The sequence below is a fragment of the Antechinus flavipes genome, chromosome 1 (genome assembly GCF_016432865.1).
Source record: "Antechinus flavipes isolate AdamAnt ecotype Samford, QLD, Australia chromosome 1, AdamAnt_v2, whole genome shotgun sequence".
Classification (NCBI taxonomy): domain Eukaryota; kingdom Metazoa; phylum Chordata; class Mammalia; order Dasyuromorphia; family Dasyuridae; genus Antechinus; species Antechinus flavipes.
This window is the reverse complement of record NC_067398.1, coordinates 505,399,336-505,418,631: the sequence shown is the minus strand read 5'-3', so window position 1 is coordinate 505,418,631 and position 19,296 is coordinate 505,399,336. Positions and strand designations below refer to the sequence as shown.

Here is a 19,296-nt window from a genome sequence, read left to right as displayed (position 1 = left end):
TAACTGCTCATATAGACCTTTGATCCCATGTTTTCTTTTCCAGACTCTAGATTCCAAGGTTATCATCTCTCTCAAATCTTCATTCTCTTTCCCTCTACCAACTGCCTCCCCTCTGCCTACAAACATATTCAAGTCACTTTAGTTTGAGAAAAACTTTCCCTTCACATTCTTAATCCATCCAGCTACTATTCTATTTCTTCTCTGATTTGAAAAAATTATATGCATCAATCATTCTAAAAGCATTTATTAAGCACCTACTATATAACAGGCATTGTGCAAAGCAAATATGTACAATAGATTGACAGACACACATAAACATACATATAAACTATATGTAGTATTAAAAAAACAGGCTATCTATAGGATTAACAGGAAGTAACTAACAGAGAAAGGGCACTAGAATTAAGAGGAATTGGAGAAAGCTTCAAGACTTATCAGTGCTTTTACTTATCCAAAATTCTTCTACTTAATACCCATTCTCTTCTTAACTCCTTGCAAGTGGCCATACATCTACACCATTTTACTGAAACTATTCTCTCCAAAATCATCAATCAGCTACTCATCTCTACATTTAAGGATCTATTTATCGCCTCTTTTCTTTTATTTCAACAATTTCTCCATACAGAGGATATTCAAAACTATAAATCTAATCTTGACCTCTCTCAAGAATTCCATATCCAGATTTCAAAATACACACAGGATATTTAATCATTCCATCAGCCCTCAAACTTAACCCTTCTAAAACTTTCTTTAAATCTGCTCTTCCTTCTAACCTCCCTTTTTGTCTATGGCATCACCATTCACCTTGTTTCCCATGTTTTTTAACTGTCTTAATATCTTTGCTTCTTCTATCTCTCTGGAATCATTTGCCATTTCCTTCTCCAGTTCATTTTACAGATGAGGAAACTGAGATAAATAGGATTAATGACTTTCCCAAGGTTAGACAGATAGCAAGTATCTGAGAAGAGATTTGAACTCAAAAAAATATATAAATCTTTCTGGTTCTAGACCTGGCACTCTATCTACTGCCTCACCTAGCTATCCCCAAAGAATAAAACACAGACTTTATATATATGAACACACATATATATATTACATAATTTAAAATATATGATATATAATATGTTTATATACATACATATGTATACATAAATATAAGTATATATTTATGTTACATATAAGTATATATTGTTATATATTTTAATAGCATTTTGTTTTTTCCCAATTACATGTAAAGTCACATTCTAAACATTCATTTTTTTTTTTAAATTTTGAGTTCCAAATTTTCTCCCTTCTTCCCTCTCCCTAAGATAGTAAGCAATTTGTTACTGGGATAATATATTTTAAAACTAAGTCATTATTGAGTCTACAAAGATCCTTATTATGTATTATTAGTGTCTGTTCCTATTTGAGTCTAACTACATAGCTTTTTACATTATCTAAGATTTAAAGCTAGGATTTAAACCTTGGTCTTTTTACTTCAAATATTATATTCAGTGATATTAAAATGCCTGAGACACTGGCTATGATCAGTGCCAAACATGGTATTTTTTAACTGATGCTGACCACCTCATAACCTAACAGTAACTGATTCCAAAGGTAGCAATCATCTCTGAGTCATTTGTCTGCCTGCTATCACATCATCAGCTGGTAGGGCCAAAGTAAACATGAAATCAAAAAAGTTAAAGATGAGAAGGTAATGTGAAAAATTACTGCAGCTCCAATATAATCTGTTTTTAAAAAGCTGTCAACTCTTTAAAAAAGAAAAAAAAAAGGAAATTGATACAAGTGAACACTTCAATTCTACAGCTATTTCCTAGAGTTTAACCAGTTTGAAATAGCTGCCTGCCATAAGGAGAAGGATGAAAAGAGCCCAGAAGTTTCCTTTGCCAACAAAAATAATCTTCTTGCTTCGCAGCAGGGTGACATTTGTATAGGGCTACAAAACATGACTGAAACCATTCTTTTCAAATCTAACTCCTCAATTACTATATTCAAGAGCCTTTCTTGGTCCTCATTTAATACCTTATTCTGGATATTCTTTCCTTACAGACTTTTTCCTTCCTGAGATTCTTTCTACTTGGGTGTTTATTCTTCCTACAATTCCTGAATTGCCCTCAGTTTTCTTCTTTGTTTCTGCTGTCTATCTGTCTGTCTTTTCACCATCTCCCCTTCCCACTAATACTTTTGGAGAGCTTGCTAGTTTAAACTCAGGGCAAAGCACTCCTAAATCTATATTCCCACTTCCAACTTTCAGTTGAATTTTAGTCCTTTATCTTCAATTGCTTGTTAGATATCTCAACTCTTCAAGTCAGACTCTGCAAGTTAATACTGAACTTATCTTACTCCACCAAATATCCCCAATATCTCATTGTTATTACTGTTATCACCAACTTCTGTATTTCAAGCTCAAAATCTCAGTTATCTTTGATTCTTCTCTTTCCCTCACCAGCCATAGTCAATCAATTGCTAAGACCTACCATTTCTACTTTACACTGGCTCTTGTAGCCTTCTATACATTCACACAGCTGACACCATAATAAAGGTTTTGATACTCTCTAACCCAATTTATTGTAATAGCAGCCATCTGATCTTGTTTTCTATCTCTACCATTCTCCAATGCAAAAAAAAAGGGAATAATCAACAATTAATTAACTCAATCACATGCATTAATACTCAACTAAGTTTTAAAACTTGAAAGAAATATTATATACTTTCATAATGGAGTCATCATTTCAAATATGTTTTGAGTGCCCATGAATAAGACAAATGATTCTATACCTCAAATAAAATATAATAGGATTAAGTGGGGGAGGGATAGCTGAGGATAAATCTGTTTAGGAGATATTTATTCTACAGAGATGCCATTTCACAAGTCTAGACCAAGCCTTTGCAAATGAAACTTTCATGACATCTGTCCTTAAGTGCTTTCAGAAGGATCATTTAGAAATTAGAGATTTGTTAAATCTGTTCCTATTCCCATGACTCTTTTTGGCCTTCCTGCAGAGTCCAAGAAGAGTATTTGTCAATAATGATCAGTGCTTATCAATGATATTTGATTCCTATCAAGCCATGGTTGGATTTGTACTTCTTGAAGATCTATAGCTGTCTGTCAGTGAATTGGATTTTATTGATTAAATGAATACTGTGTATCAGGCCCTGTGCTAAGGACTGAGGATAAAAAAAAAAAAAAAAAAAAAAAAAAAAAAAAAGGCAAAAACCCATGCTTAAGGACCTCATATTCTATTTGGGAGACAATATGCAAACATTTATGTACATACAGGATAAATTCAAAGTAATTGGGAGATAATATCAGAGGAAAGGCACCAGTATAGGGGATGGAGAGTGGGAGGGAAATTGGAAAATGCCTCTTTCAGAAGATGGGATTTGTTCAGAGTATTAAAGGGAAGATAAGTGGTGGAAGTGAAGAAGAGAATTTCTCAGATGAGGGAAAATCAATGAAAAGACAATGGCTTGTGCTGGGTGCCCAATAGCAAGAAGAGCAATATTGCTTGATTGTAGTATGAGATCACTAAAGTACATGGCTAAAAAGGTAGAAGGAGACTTGAAAAATGCTTTAACTGAATAAAGGATTTTCTATTTGATCCTAGAGGTAAGAGGAAACCATTGGACTATTTGGATATTGAGATCAATCCTTTAGGGGAAAAAAAAACACTTTGACAGCTGAGAAAAGACTTGAAATATGGAAACTAAGCAGAAGATTATGTGATAGCAGTGTAAGGGAAAAGGGAGCATGTAAGAAAAATGAGGAGGTAGAAATGACAAGATTTAACAATACCAGATATGTGGGGATGAGATTAAAAGACGAATCAAGAATTACCCTAAGACCAAGAGCTTTGATGACTATGAATATGGTGGTGTCCCCCGACAGAAATAGCAAAGTTGGGAAGGGAAACATTATGAGTCAGTGTTAGATCTGAGTCACCTGAGTAGAGATTATCATCAAAGACATGGGAATTGGTGAGATTACCAGGTGAGATAAAAGAAAAGGAAAAGAGAAGAGGAGCTAAAAAAAAAAAATCTTTGGGGGATACTCATTATTTGTTCTCATAAGCTATCTGGGACTCTTATTCTATTTTAAATTTCCAAGCCCTTCCACAATGAGTAACTTCTCTTAATGACAGTTATCAACGCTTATTAATTCAGTCATTTAGCATTCTACAGGAATCTGTTTTTTTTTTAATTTTATTATTATAGCTTTTTATTTACAAAGCATATGCATGGGTAATTTTTCAACATTGACCCTTGCAAAACCTTTTGTTCCAACTTTTCTCCTCCTTCCCCTCCCTCCCTTAGATGGCAGATAGTCCAATACATGTTAAATATGTTAAAGTATACATTAAATCCAATATACATATACATATTTATACATATCCTGCTGCACAAGAAAAATCGGATCTAGAAAGAAAGAAAAAACAAAAACACAAGCAAACAATAACAGAAAGAGTGGAAATGCTATATTGTGGTCCACATTCATTTCCCCTAGTTCTCTCTCTGGGTGTAGCTGATTCTCTTCTTTACTGAACAATTAGAACTGGTTTAAATCATCTCATTGTTTAAGAAAGCCATGTCAATCAGAATTGATAATTGTATAATTTTCTTGTTGCTCTGTATAATGATCTCCTAGTTCTGCTTATTTCACTTACCATCAATTCATGTAAGTCTCTCCAGGTCTCTTTTAAATCATCCTGCTGATCACTTCTTATAGAGCAATAATATTCCATAACAAGGAATCTCTGTTAATTGGAATATTTATGTATCTATGATATAATGAAAATTGACATCCATGATAATGATTTGAGGTATGGAAAAAAATCCAAATGTACCTATTGAAAATTCAACCAAAGGAGTAATTTATGTTGAGTAGAAATGTAATATTAATTATATTTTATTATAATTATTATTTTAATTCTTCATCAGCAATATGTGATATATATAATAATTTTCTTCTTCAATATTTCATGGGACTAAGATTTCATCCAAGTGGTATACTCTCCCAATGACCTAGGAGATAGTCTCTGAGAGTCATTACGGTCAATTTAACAATCAAGCAAAAGCTTAGCGTGTGTATATATATATATATATACACACGCTAAGCTTTTATATATATATATGTGTGTGTATGTGTATGTGTGTGTGTGAATATGAAATTTGAAGCCAGATGAACTGGGTCTGAATTCAGGCTCTACCATTCATAACAAATGAGTTTGGGCAGTCACTTAAGTTGTCTGAGCTTTAGTGTTTAGCTTTAAAATGAAAGGGTTAGGGGGAAAAAAACAACAATAACAAACTTGTGGGGCCCTTCTAGCTTCCTAGAACCTTTTAAGGCTAATCCTTAACAAAAACCTGCAGACTATTCTCTAGTTGTACTTGGAAGCACTGCCAAAGTTGATCCATATTAGGCTAATTATCTGCTGAACAGATGACTTGAGTAACCAAAACACCCCATTCCTCAACCATCCTAGATGAAAGAGAATACTTTACACAGTATTTTCCCTTCCATCCTTCATCCTTGTTTTCCTTTGAAAAAAAAATTTAAGAATCTGGTGTCATTCTAACTGCTCATAACATCATCTATCACACTTGTTCCTAGACCTAAGGTTAAGGTGATGGCTTAGCTAACAGCTGAGAGTTCTTCACTCAGGGGGTGGTCTGAGCACCTTTGTATTTTAGCCAGCATTGGGAATCCAAGGTTGAGTGTGGTAACAAGGACAATGAATGAAACCCAGCTGTGGGCATTTGCTGCTTCATAAAATACAGCTCACAAAAAGCCATGCTTCAATTTCATTTAGCGATGACAACATATGCGTTTTATTACCAGAATTATCCATTTGCCATAATATGGATGGGATGATTAGAAGGATACACTGAATTCTTCATAAAAGAAAAAAAAGGGGAATGGGAGAATAAAAGAAACATTCCCCAAAAGTTTCCAAAGATACAAATAGAAAAAGTTCTTAAATTTCCCCCTCATTAGAATATATCTTTGTTCATCTTTTCTCTGATATTATGCATATTTCTGTCTTTCAGACATTTACAGTGACTTATTTTTATTCAATTTTTCAAAATCAAAGAATTTCAGTAACACATAAAATTCATAACAGCAGCATGATTAAAGTTAATCACAGCATTGCTTTTAGCTCCACAAGATAAGCCCTTTTTGTCTTTTATTTTGCCATCTTTTCGATGGCTGAAACTTCAAAGACACCATTACAGATTTCAAGGGAGAAACTGTTTTCTTTATTCTTTTCAAATTTTCATGTCTTCCCCTATGCTCTCCCCTGAGAGACACCAAGGAATTTATACCTTACTAATCTTTGAATACCTAAATCTAGTAAAATTTGTATCTTCTCACCATTCCTATGCAGGAAACTATTTAGAAGATCTAGTGGCTTTTCAAACAGTCTGCAAATTCTAGAAGTAAGCAAAGGTTTTTAACTTTTGGGATCACAGGCCCCTTTGGCAGTTTAGGGAAGGATATGAATCCCTTCTCAGAATAATGTTTTAAAGTGCATTAAATAAATATAATGGAACTCTATTACAAGAAATATATATATTATTGTGTTGTTCATAGTATTTTCACTTATTTTCTTGCTCGCTTTTTTTCTTTTTCATTTTTTTCCTTTCAGATCTGATTTTCTTGTGCAGCATGATAAATGTGGAAATATGCTCAGAAGAACTGCACATATTTAACTTATATTGAATTACTTGCTGTTTAGAGGGGGAGGAGGTAGGGGAGAAGGAAGGGAGAAAAATTTGGAACACAAGGTTTTGCAATGTTGAAAATTATCTTTGAAAATTATTTTCCTTTTTGAGCTGGTTTATTTTGAAAATAAAAAGCTATTATTGACATTTTAAAAAATGTGTTGTTTTTAAAATCCCTGGACCTCAAGTTAAGAACCTAGAATTTAAATGTCATTTGATTAGCAGAATAGCCACATTTGCTGTGCATGGATCTTATATATTAAGCAGGATCACAAGTCATACAATGGATGTAATTTCTATCTGTTCACAAACTACTTTAGCAAAGAAGTAGATATGATATACTATTTAGGAATTTAAAATTTAACTGGAGCCATTTGCTAAATGATTCTTTTCATGGTATAAGCTAATTAAGGTAGAGGGATATTCAGGCCTTGTTTCTGTAATTAGAATGAAAATATCCTATTAACAGTCTGCTTACACAAAAGAGTTTTTTCAAGGTACTTCAAAGAAAAGCAGCTTTATTAAAGACTTTCTAAAAATCAAGATTGTAGAGCATAGCCCTTTAAAAGCTGACTAAGGAGCAGTCAGCTTCAAGTGAAAAGTACTTGTAGGTGAAGTCATCTCTATGGGGTGACCCCAGGCTTTTTATAAAGGACATCCAACAGCAAGATGAAAATGCCTTTTTTTTTTTTTAAGTCACATCCCAATAGTTTCTGCTGAATAGAGAGAGAAATTAACATGATCTCTACCCCTTCAAACATTATATAATTATCATCCCTAGTCCTTCCATCTGCTTAAAGAGCTTTAATCTACAACCTTAGACTTCACCATATTTGGAGAAAACAGATTTCATCGCCTGTTTGTTTCTTTATTGTGAAACACTAGCAGCAAAAACTAAACAAGAAATAGTATGTGGTTATGAGGCAAAGCAACTTTTATCACAGAAAAAAACTGCCCAGCATTTACCATTATACTGAGAATTAATTATTATGTAAGTCGCCAAAAGCCAAGGACATTTTCAACATGTGAGATAGAAGCAGTTTTATGGGCAGGGAACACACTAGCTAAACACAGATTCTGTTGGGCTTTGTGAGGTTCATATGGTGGTGAATATTAAAAAGAGATTTTCTCTTGGATGGGAAATGTGTTTGTGTACTCTTTGGAATAAATGAATTTTTTCACATAGATCACATAGATTTTTTCACATATGTAACATTTTACTCACTATGCTTCCTCATAACCCTGCAGTTAGCCTCTTGCTATTGGCATATATCTGGCTAATTCTGAGCTGGATGAAAACTTTTTGTCTATCATCCGGGTAGAGAATACTTTGAGCTGAAAAGGCAGACAAGACAGCATGGTGAGTTGAAGTCAAAGAATGAAGATTCAAATCCTACCTCAAACAAAAGAATGAAGGGGTTCAAATCTCACCTCTTTCACAAAGGATGAGGGATCAAATACCACATCTAGTACTTAAAATAGCATATGTGTGACTTTGAACAACACATGGAGTCTCTGAACTTTCAATTCTTCATCTGTAAAATGAATGAGTTGGGACAGAAAGACTCTGAACCCCATTCCAATGTCAAATAGGTGAACTTTAGGAAAGTGTCCTGAAAATACAGTCTTCTCTCTCCCTATCTGAAAATGCTTAACAAATAAATAGCCCAGTGACTTTTTAACTATGAGGTGTTTCAGACCAATTGCAATAGACTTGAGATGGAGCGAGCCATCTGCATCCAGAAAGAAGACTATGGGGACTGGATTTTGATCTGATTTTTCTTGCACAGCATGATAATTGTAGAAATATGTATTGAAGAACTGCATATGTTTAACTTAAGTTGGAATACTTGCTGTCTGAGGGGAAAGAAAGGGAGAAAAATTTGGAACACAAGGTCTTGCAAAGGTGGATGTTGAAAACTACCTTTGCTCATAACTAAAAAAAAAAAAAACTATTATTAAAAAATAATTAATATGGTTATGCTTGTCAGTAAAGTTTGCTAAAAAGTAAACAAACAAAAACAAAAACAAAAACAAAATAAACAATCCAGGTCATGAGGGGAGTAATGCTGAATCACTCAGAACTTTTCATTGCTTTTCAATTGGCACCCACAATGACATGAATGGGATCTTGGGGAGAGGGTCCCAAATACTGTCTATTAAATGTTAGCAAAAAAATATGTTATCCAAGAAGCAGATCTCCTCGGGATAAGGCATTTGGGAACAGCCCCAACCCACCTTTGCAGCTGTCTGTCTACAGCTCAGATGAAAAAGAAGAATCCTGGCATTTTGGTTTTTATTTTTCCTTTTTGACTTCTCAATCATCTTCATATTCTAAAATCTTTACAAGTAAGCTTGATTTAGCTGTCTTGCAGAAAAGCACCTGAAATGCTCTGATGATAAAAAAGGAAATCAGTAGTTTCAGAAAAATGGACATAATGCCACTGAAAACTTGTCTCAGCTCCCCTTTTTTCTTTCTCCATTCTCTTTAAAAAAAAAATCAATAAAAGCATTTAATAGACTTGCTACAGTGAAGAAAAAACACTTTCTCTGCAATTAGAGACATGGATTCAAAGCCCACCTTTGACGCTTGGGCAAGTCATTTTAACCTCTTTCCTCAGTTTCCTTATCTGTAAAATAAGAGGAGTGGGTTAGATGATCTCTGGGGGTCCTTCCAACTCCAGATTTACTCTTATTATGTGCTAGACACTTTCCAATCTATTTTTCCCAAGTTCTTGACTCATATGTTCAACCCCGGCATAATCCACTCCCATTCTATATATTGCAGTGTCTCACTTTTCTTAACCCCCCCCCCCGCATATGTGTGTGTGTGTGTGTGTGTCTATGTCTGTGTCTGTGTATCTGTGTATGTGTGAAGAGACAGAGACAGAGAGAGAATGGGAGAGAAAGAGAGCTAAGTGATTGAAAAGTTCTGCCAAAAGTTAAACATGTCTGCTCCAAACCTCCTGTTGGCACTAAAAGTTTCAGAAAAATGTGCTGGTAGAGAAAAATGATGCTAAAACATTACACATGTTCTACAGTTATTCGGCACGGTATTTTTTCCCCCAATTAAAAAGAACTCTATTTCTCCATCTTACTTTTCCATTACTAATTGGGGGAGGGAGAAGAAGGAAAAAAAAAAAAATCAAAGCCTTTTAACAAATATGCATAGTCAAAACAAATTCCCACATTGTCCATCTCCAAATGTTTCCTCCTGAACCTTGAATTAATTCCACAGGAGAAGGGTACCACCAGTATGATGTAGTTGAAGTCATCCTTAATTGTACCTTTCTTGCTTTACTTCTTTTTTCCTTTCCTTCTTCCCTCATTTCTTCCCTTCTGATCATACAAGGATTAAGTCAAAGAGTCAGAATTTAAACTCTGGGACCCAAGTCCTGTAAAACAGCCCTCTTCTTCCTACATCAGTCTGATTCCCAGAGTCCTTTAGTAAATTAGTTTTTTTGGTGATTTATTTCTAATCTTCTACATCTATGATGACATATATAAAATTGGTGATTTAGCGAAGAGCAGCAAATAGACAAGAGATTTGTGTATTTTCTGTCCTGCCCATGTCAAACCTCTGAGTAATTTAGAAGCCTGGTGTATATATTGATTTTGGTCAAGCTTAGTCAATCCAATAAGTGGTTCTTATCACAATGCCTGAGAAGATAGATTAAAATGAGTAAAGAAGGGGCTCCAAGATACCTAATCATTTCTGAGAGAGTGTTAGAATAATGAGAGCTCATCACTCCTATTTTCAATCTAATTAAGTGATACCCAGTGAAGAATCTATAAAGCAAAGTGTGGGCAGTGAAGCGACAAGCTTCCTTAGCGACACCTTTCCCTTCATCCATGTGGAGTAGGCACATTGCTCCAGGGGACTTATCATTTTAAGTTTTTTGTGCCTGGAAAATGTTCCACCCCAATTAGTCCAGATAAATGCTGTAAAAGTAGATCATTTCTGAATTTCAGAAGTTAATTGAAGGAGGAAGCTTAACTCCCTGAAGTTTTCTGAAGGGCTGGGTTATTTTGGATTAGATAGCACACTCAGTCATTATTTGTATCTGTGAAAATGTTGGTGAATTTAGCACTGCTAGCAGTGGATCGGATGCAGCAGGAAAGAACTGAGCCCAAATTCCCTCATTTTACAGATGAGGAAACTGAGATAAACAGGGTTAAGTGACTTACCTTAGGGTCACAGAGCTAGTAAGTATCTGGTGATAAATTTAAACTCAAGATGAGTACTCCTGATTCCACGCCCAGCACTTTATCCATTGTGCTACCTATGCAACTTTATTACTCTGTATCTCAGTTTCCCCATGTTTAAAGGAGATAATTGGATTAAAAGATAGCTAAAGTACCTTTCAATTCTGATTCTCTCTAGTCTTTCAGGCCTTTTCTCCCCAAGATGATTTTTAGTTGAATGCAGTGTACTGAAATATCTTCATGAATTATATATGACTATGATCTTCTAGTATTCTATTCATTTCCATTAGGGATCTTTAAGTTGGCAGCTGGCTGCCCTCCTTATAAATAACTTATTGGTAAACCATAACCCAGAGCTCCTCTAAGTCACAGAATCCTGGAGATTCAAAGCTGGAAGAGACTTTAAAAATCATTGACTATAACCTAAGGGAGTTCTCTCATTTTAAACATCAGGAAATATGTACAGGGAGATTATATGATATAGCCTACGTCATATAACTAATTAGGTTGAGTCTCCTAACTCCTAATCTAGTACTCTGGACTATTCCAGAATAGTGACTCTGATCTGTGCTTTGGATTTTCTTTTCTCTCCACCAATCTTGCAAAAAACTAAATGCCCAAACCTTTCCCAATTAGTGGCAGCCTCCACTTTTTACACTACATCAATGCTAAATGAAGGAAGCAGAACCATGAGAACATTGAATACAATAACAAGATTTTGTTGTAATGGACTTGGCTCTTTTCAACAATGAGGTGATTCAAGGTAATATCAATAGACTTGGGATGGAAAGTGCCATCTGCATCCAGAGAGAGCATTATGGAGATTGAATGTGGATCAAAGCACAATATTTTCACCTTTTTGTTGTTGTTGTTTGCTTATTTTTTTCCCCTTTTGATCTGATTTTTTTTGTTGTTGTTGCTGCTCAGCATTACAAATATGGAAATATTTTTACAAGAATTGTATACATTTAACCTATAACAAATCACTGGTGTCTTGGGGAAGGGGGAAGAGAGAAGAGAAAAATAAAAAATTTGGAACACAAAGTATTGCAAAGATGAATGTTGAAAAGTATCTTTACATGATTTGAAGAAGATACCACTTTTTTTAAAAAGAAAAAAAAACCCAGCATCATAAAATTTTAAGGAAGAAGAGGTATTCTGATAGAAGTAACTGGAATTGAATTCTTGTCCAAATTAGCACCAATTCTTGGAGGTGCTATATCATAGCTATATCATATAATGTTATATCATAAAAACAAAACAGAAGGACTATATATTGCTAGAATTATTTAAAATTCAATCAATTCAACTAACATTTATTAAGCATGTATTATGTACAAAGCATCATACTAGTCTCTATTCATACAAAGACAGGAAAAAAAAAAAAATTGTTCCTGACCTCAAGGATGTTACATTCCATGAGTAAAATTATGGTCCAAGGGATAAAATTATGTTCCAAGTCCTATAAAATGAATATAAATATACCATGCAGGATGGTTATATGAGGAACTCCTAAAAGCAAAATTGCAATTAAGCAGGCTTTTAAATATTTTATTTCAGAAGCACAAATACATTCCACATCCCACAATTATATAGCTTCCCAGTTCTCCTGAGATAGGATGGTTGCATCACCATTTTGAAGTAAGGACTGGTTACAGTATTGATCAGAATTCCAAAGTCTTTCAAGGTTGTTTTCCTTTCCATTATTGTTCTCATAGCACAAATTGTTCCCTTGCTTCGTAACAATGCATCATTTTATGCAAGTTGAATTGAGAATTGTTATTAGAAAGATGTTTCAAAATAGTTATCATGCACATAGCACACAAAAGACATGCATGGGACTGTGAGCAGCAGAGAAAAATATGGAGCAATAAAGCTGAGAAAGAATAAGGAAAATAAATTATCATTTCTAGTTAAGTTTAATGCAGTTCCGTAGCTACTTCTTCAGTTTTTTCTAAATGAAAGGCAAGGCATTAGGATTTAGAAAGGGACAAAAAGCAGTTACTTCCCTCAAAGAATAAAAATATTAGCTATTCTAGAAAAAAAATAACAAAATTCATCTGGAAGAACTAAAGGTCAGGAATATTAAAGGAAGTAATGGAAAAATGCAAAGGAAAATAACCTAGCTATACCAAACCAAAAGCTTTATTATAAAGTAGCAGTCAGAAAAATCATTTGACACTGGCTAAGAAATAGACTGATGGATCAGTGGAATAAGTTAGGTACACAAGACACAAATTAAAGAGTATAGTAATCTACTGTTTGATAAATCCAAAGACTCCAGCTTCAGAGATAAGAACTCACCATTTGACAAAAATCACTAGGAACACTGGAAAATAGTATGGCAGAAATTTGACATATTCGAACATCTCACATTCTATTTTAAGATATGGCCAAAATGGGTCCATGACTTAGACATAAAGAGTGATGCTATAAACAAATCAGGAGAGCAAGGGATAGTTTATCTCAGATTACTGGAGAAGACAGGAATTTATGACCAAATAAGAAATAGAGAACACTGTGAAACGCAAAATGGACAACTTTGATTACATTAAATTAAAAAGGTTTTGCACAAACAGAAACAAAGCAACTAAGATTATAAGGGAATCAGAAAGCTGGGGAATATTTTTTTTTTTACAGCCACTGTTTCTGATGAAGACCTCATTTTTAAAATATACAGAGAACTGCATCAAATGTATAAGAATATAAGGCATAACCAATTGATAAGTAGTCACAGGATATGAACACTTTTCAGATGATGGAATTAAAGTCATCTATAATCACATGAAAATGCTCTAAATCATTATTGATTAGAGAAATGAAAATTAAAATTATTCTGAAATATCACCTCACACCTCTTACATTGGCTAAGAAGACAGGAAAAGATAATGCAAAATGTTGAAGGAGATGTGGGAAAACTGGAACACTAATGCCAAGTTGGTGGAGTTGTGAACTGATCCAGCCATTCTGGAGAATTTGTTCCTATACCTACAGGGCTATAAAGCTATATATCCTTTAATCCAACAGTGTCACTACTATGTCTGTATCCCAAAGAGATCATAAAAAAGGGGAAAGGAACCATTTGTACAAAAATATATGTAGCAGGTTTTTGGTTTTTGGTTTGTTTTTTGGTGGCAAGGAATTGAGATTGAGTGATCCCCATCAACTGGGAAGTAGCTGAATAAGTTATGATATATGGATGTGATAAAATACTACTGTTCTGTAAGAAATGATGAGCAGGCTGATTTCAGAAAATCCTGGAAAAACTTACACAAACTGACACAAAGTGAAGTGAGCAGAACCAGGAGAACATCGGACACAGTAACAGCAAGATTATATAATGATCAACTATGACAGACTTGGCTCTTTTCAGCAATACAATGATCCAAAACAATTCCAAAAAATTTGTAATAAAAAATGCCAATTACATTCAGAGAGAAAACTATGGAGATTGAATGGAAGCACAGAACTTTTCACATTTTTGTTTGTTTTTCCTTTATCATGGTTTTTTCCCCTTTTGTTGTTTTTTCTTTCATGAGTAATACAGAAATATTTTGAATTATTGTACTTTTATAATCTATATCATATTGCTTACTGTCTTAGAAAGAGGGAAAAGTAAAGCAGGAAGGGGGGAAATTTTGGAACTCAATGTCCTAAGAAGATGAATGTTGAAAATTACTTTTACAAATTGTGTATATTTAATTTGCAATCTTGGGGAAAGATGAGGGAGGAATATTTGGAACACAAATTCTTTCAAAAATGAGTGTTGAAAACTATCTTTACATGTATTGGAAAAATAAAATAAGATTGAAAAATTTTTTTTTAAAAGATCAGACAATGAATAAAATAAAGCTCCCCCTCCCCAAAGAAAATCATCTTTGCATGTAGCTGGAAAAATAAAATGCCATTGGAATTTTCAAAAATAAAAATAAATAAATGTTAGCTATTTTTAGTGAAAAAGTATCATAAACCAAGATTCATTTTTCTTTCTTTTAAAATTTTTTAATTTATAGAATGAAGCAATATAATAAAACAATTTAGTCATATGAAAAAATGTTCTAAACACTCAATTTTCAAAGACTGATTCATATTATTATAATATGAATAAATCCATCTTCAACAAAATCAAAAAAGACTCCCACATAGACTGATAATTTATATTGTAAAGTAATAAATATGATATATTTTTAATTATGAGTGAACTAGCAAAATATTTGGTAATGATTATTTTATTGGAAAAAAAATTTTATCAATGCATCATATAATCCCTTACACTATAAATTTCTGATCAATATTATACCTTGAAGGATTTATCCCTTCTATAGTCATCTTTATCTTTTCAAGAGCTATCATCCTAAATCTTCTTTTCAAACTCAAACTCCTAGAAGAAGCTGTCTATAATAACACTTCTTAACTTTCTCTCTTCTCATTTACTTATCAGCCCTTTTTCAATCTGGCTTGCAATGCAATCATTCAATTAAAATTGTTTTCCCCAAGGTTCTAGTGATCTCTTAGTTTCCAAATCCACTGGACTTTTCTCTTGACCCCTTTGAAGCAGTTGAAACAGCTGGCCATTCCCTTTACACAGATATTTCCTCTTCTCTGGGTTTTCCTGGCACTGTTCTATTCTGCTGCTCCTATTTATCTGGTCTTTCTCAGTTTCTTTTGTTGGTTCATCATCCAATATCGACTCCATAATTGTTGATGTACCTCAAGGCACTGCTCTGGATCTTCTTCTCTCTCTCTCTCTTAATGATGTTATCAGTTCCCTTAAATTCAACTATCATCTCTGTGTAGATGATTTCCAAAATAATATCTTCAACCGAGTTCCTTTGGGGATCACAAAAGAAGCCAAATACTATCAGTCCCAAAAGCATGAACTAAAGGATTTTTGTGAGAAATATAAGTCAGATATTAAGGTACTAAGTATTTCCCTAGATGAGGACACCATGGAGGGGATAAATGAAACTAATGAAGTCAGTGTAATGACTAAGGGAGAGAAGTTAGAAAATATAATACTGCCTGAGATGGAGCTTTCCATGCCTACACTTAGGGAAAACCAGGAAGGAGATTACTGTGGATATGTTGGAAACTTAAGAGAAAATGCCAGGAGAGAACAGGAGCATAGAATCCAAAGACTAAGGGTGCCAAATTTTTAGAAACAGCATGAAATTGGAGAAAAGATCAGTGGGTATGGCAATTAAAATCTCTTTCATAACATTAAAGAGAGCAGTTTCATTCTTTGGTCTTAATGGCTCTCAGATTTTCCCAAGAGTACTCTGTGATTTTTCCTTTGTTCCTACAAGTCATTTTGCTTTGTATTTTACTTTGAGAGAAACTTTGAGGGAGAAACAGAAAGGCAGAGAAAGAGAGAGACAGAAGGAGAGCCAGACAGCGATAGAAGAGGCAGACAAGAGACAGAGAGATAGAAACAGAAATAGAGACAGAAACAGAGACAGAGGACAGAGAGATAGAGAGACAAAGATAGAGACACAGAGAGTAAAGCATATATACTTTATAACATATTTATGTCATATTACCTATCTATCTATCCCTATAACATACTCTGACCCAAAAAAGTTTATAAAGTTTTCTAAAGGATGTAATATCCCTTCCTAAGCAATCACATGTAATAGCGATGAAAGTTATAATGGATTAGTTAAGCAGAGACTATTCTGTGCAGAGATCATATTAAGCAGATGGCTATTGCACAAGTATAGGCAGAGATTTTAGTAGACATAGAGGTACCCTACCCCCCAAAATAACTTTAAATATAAAACCATCTTTGTGAACTAATCAATTTGTCTCAAGATTTTTTTTGACATAATTTGAATGTTTTTTAGCTTTGCTTAATGTCGCAGATGATGAATTGTTTTCCCTTAAGAATAAATAATCTTTGTATATGAAAAATATATGTAGGTTTGTTCTATACTTCTATCTATGTCTATACTTCTATTTCTATATCTATATAGGGAGCTATGGGTATGAAATCTACACATAAGTTTATAGGTAAATGAGCTATACAAATATATCTAAATATCTATAATTATACAGATATAAATATAAAATACTTATCAATTAATTGAATGAACTGGCCATTTATCTAAGTGAGTGTCATGTCTAGACTCCAACTTCTTAAAATGAACTACATGTAGATCATAACCACATATGGGGTCTTGTAACTGAATGTGAGAGTTACAATATTAAACTTATTATCAGTAAGTGTTTGATTTATATACTTATTTTATATATCTATGTACCTGAGGTCAAATAAAAAAGTTCTTGGGTATAAAAGAGTTGTAAATGAAAATGTTAAGAAGCCCTGCTCCAGAAAACTGTCATTTTTCATGCACTTGACTTTTCTATATTGATTTAGGCTGATCACTATTGAATAACTATGTATGTGAAGGAAAGGGAATAAGCATTTATATGGCACCTATTTTGTGTCAGGCATTGTGCTAAGCGCTTTACAAATATTATCTCATTTGATCCTTATAACAATTCTCTGACGTTGGTCCTATTATTATTCCTATTTTGCAATTGAAAACACTGAGGCACTTGCTCAAAGTCACACAGCTAGATGCAACAAAGATCAATTATCTGCTGCTTGTGCTAATTTTAGTCTAGCAATTAATATCAAGAAAACATAGGTCCTCCATCAGCCAGCACCATCCCTTCCATATGTGAAATCATTGATTACAGCAAATGGAGAAGTTTTAAATGCTGTGGATAAGTTCTCTTATTTTGGTAGTATATTTCTCAGGGACATCCACATTGAGGATGAGATTGACACACTCATTGCCAGAACGAGCTCAGGGTTTGGAAGGCTCCAAAGGAAAGTGTGGAAGAGGAGAGGGATTAGATGGAACACCAAACTGAAGGTCTACAGAGCCGCTGTGCTGACTTCATTGTTGTATGCCTGGGAAACCTGGACAGTCTACCAGTGCCAGCAAAATTGAATCACTTCCATTTGAATTTTCTTAGGAAGATTCTGAAGATCAGCTGGCAGGATGAGATCCCAGACAGTGAAATCCACTAACTTCATTAGGCTATCTAATTGTCCTAATGCCAAATGCACTTACCAAAAATATTATTTTATGGAGAACTTACACATGGTAAGCACTCACAAGCTGGTCAGAAAAAGAGACTCTCAAGGTCTCTTTTAAGAACATTAGAATTGATTGTACGACATGGGAGGCACTGGCACAGGACTGCCGAGCATGGTATGCCCTCACCCAGAGAAGGTGCCATGCTCTATGAGCAAATTAACCCAGAAGAAACACGAGATACACGAAATACAGAAGCTGCTCCAAATGTGCATAGGGAATATTTGTGTCAGATCTGTGGCAGAAGGTCCCGAGTTTGTATTAGTCTGATCACCCACAGTTGGACACACTGTAACTCGACTGTAACATAGTAATTTTATTTTGGTTCTTTTGGAGAACAAAGGACAAGAACCAATCAACTGAGGTCAAATTGTAACTCAGGCTTTCCTGACTCTAGGCCCAGCAATCTATCCACTGGACTACCTATTTGGATTTCAATGAAGAAATCCATCATCTTGAGGGTTTGATGCTATTAACAAAATGTCATCCGCAAAGAAGAACATGCAGACATTTTCATATTCTATAGGCAATCCCTCTATCATTGGTCCCTGAAGAGAACGTGCTCCATGACAGTGAGAATAAATCTCCATGTTGTTCCTTGATTGATTTTACTAATCAAAGGAGAATCTCTTAGGTTTTGATGTAAGCAATACAACATCACCTGCAAAATGGAGCATGTAGAATAACTCACCATTAATAGGAACTCTTCCTTCAATTTGGCTTTTGTGTCTTCCATGAAAAGGCCCCAATTTTATGCTTTACTTGGGTTTTAGTAATCAGAGGATTGCTGGACTATGTTGGCTCTTTGGTTGAATCTATCAAGGAATATTGTATAAGCTTCACACATGCATGGAAAAAGTCTTCATATCCATATACAAATATATTTATAGAAAAACTTATTATTATATAATCTAGTTCATCTCACACTATCAAAAATCTAATTGACATTTCAAACTGAAGTCTCAGAGACATCAAATTCATCATGACCAAAACAGAACTTACTATCTTCCCTATCACCCCAAACATACTTCCTGTCCAAACTTCTGTATTTCGGTTTAAGGCAACAACAACTTCCATTCTCATAGATTTATAAATGATCATCCTCAGCTCCTCTCTTTTTTATCCCATATATACAATTAGTTGATGACTCGTCTTTTTTCTTTCCACAACTCTCACATCTGACAGTTTCTCTCTATTCACAAGTCACCCCTTTACTTTAGGGTATTATAATTTTCTCCCTAAATTATTACACAAGTGT

At 34.2% G+C, this 19,296-nt stretch overlaps 1 protein-coding gene across 1 annotated transcript in view; it reads right to left on the bottom strand.

The window, feature by feature from the left end:
• Positions 1–19,296, bottom strand: part of ARHGAP28 (Rho GTPase activating protein 28) — a 187,921-nt gene that overhangs the window by 70,335 nt on the left and 98,290 nt on the right. The window lies entirely within an intron of this gene.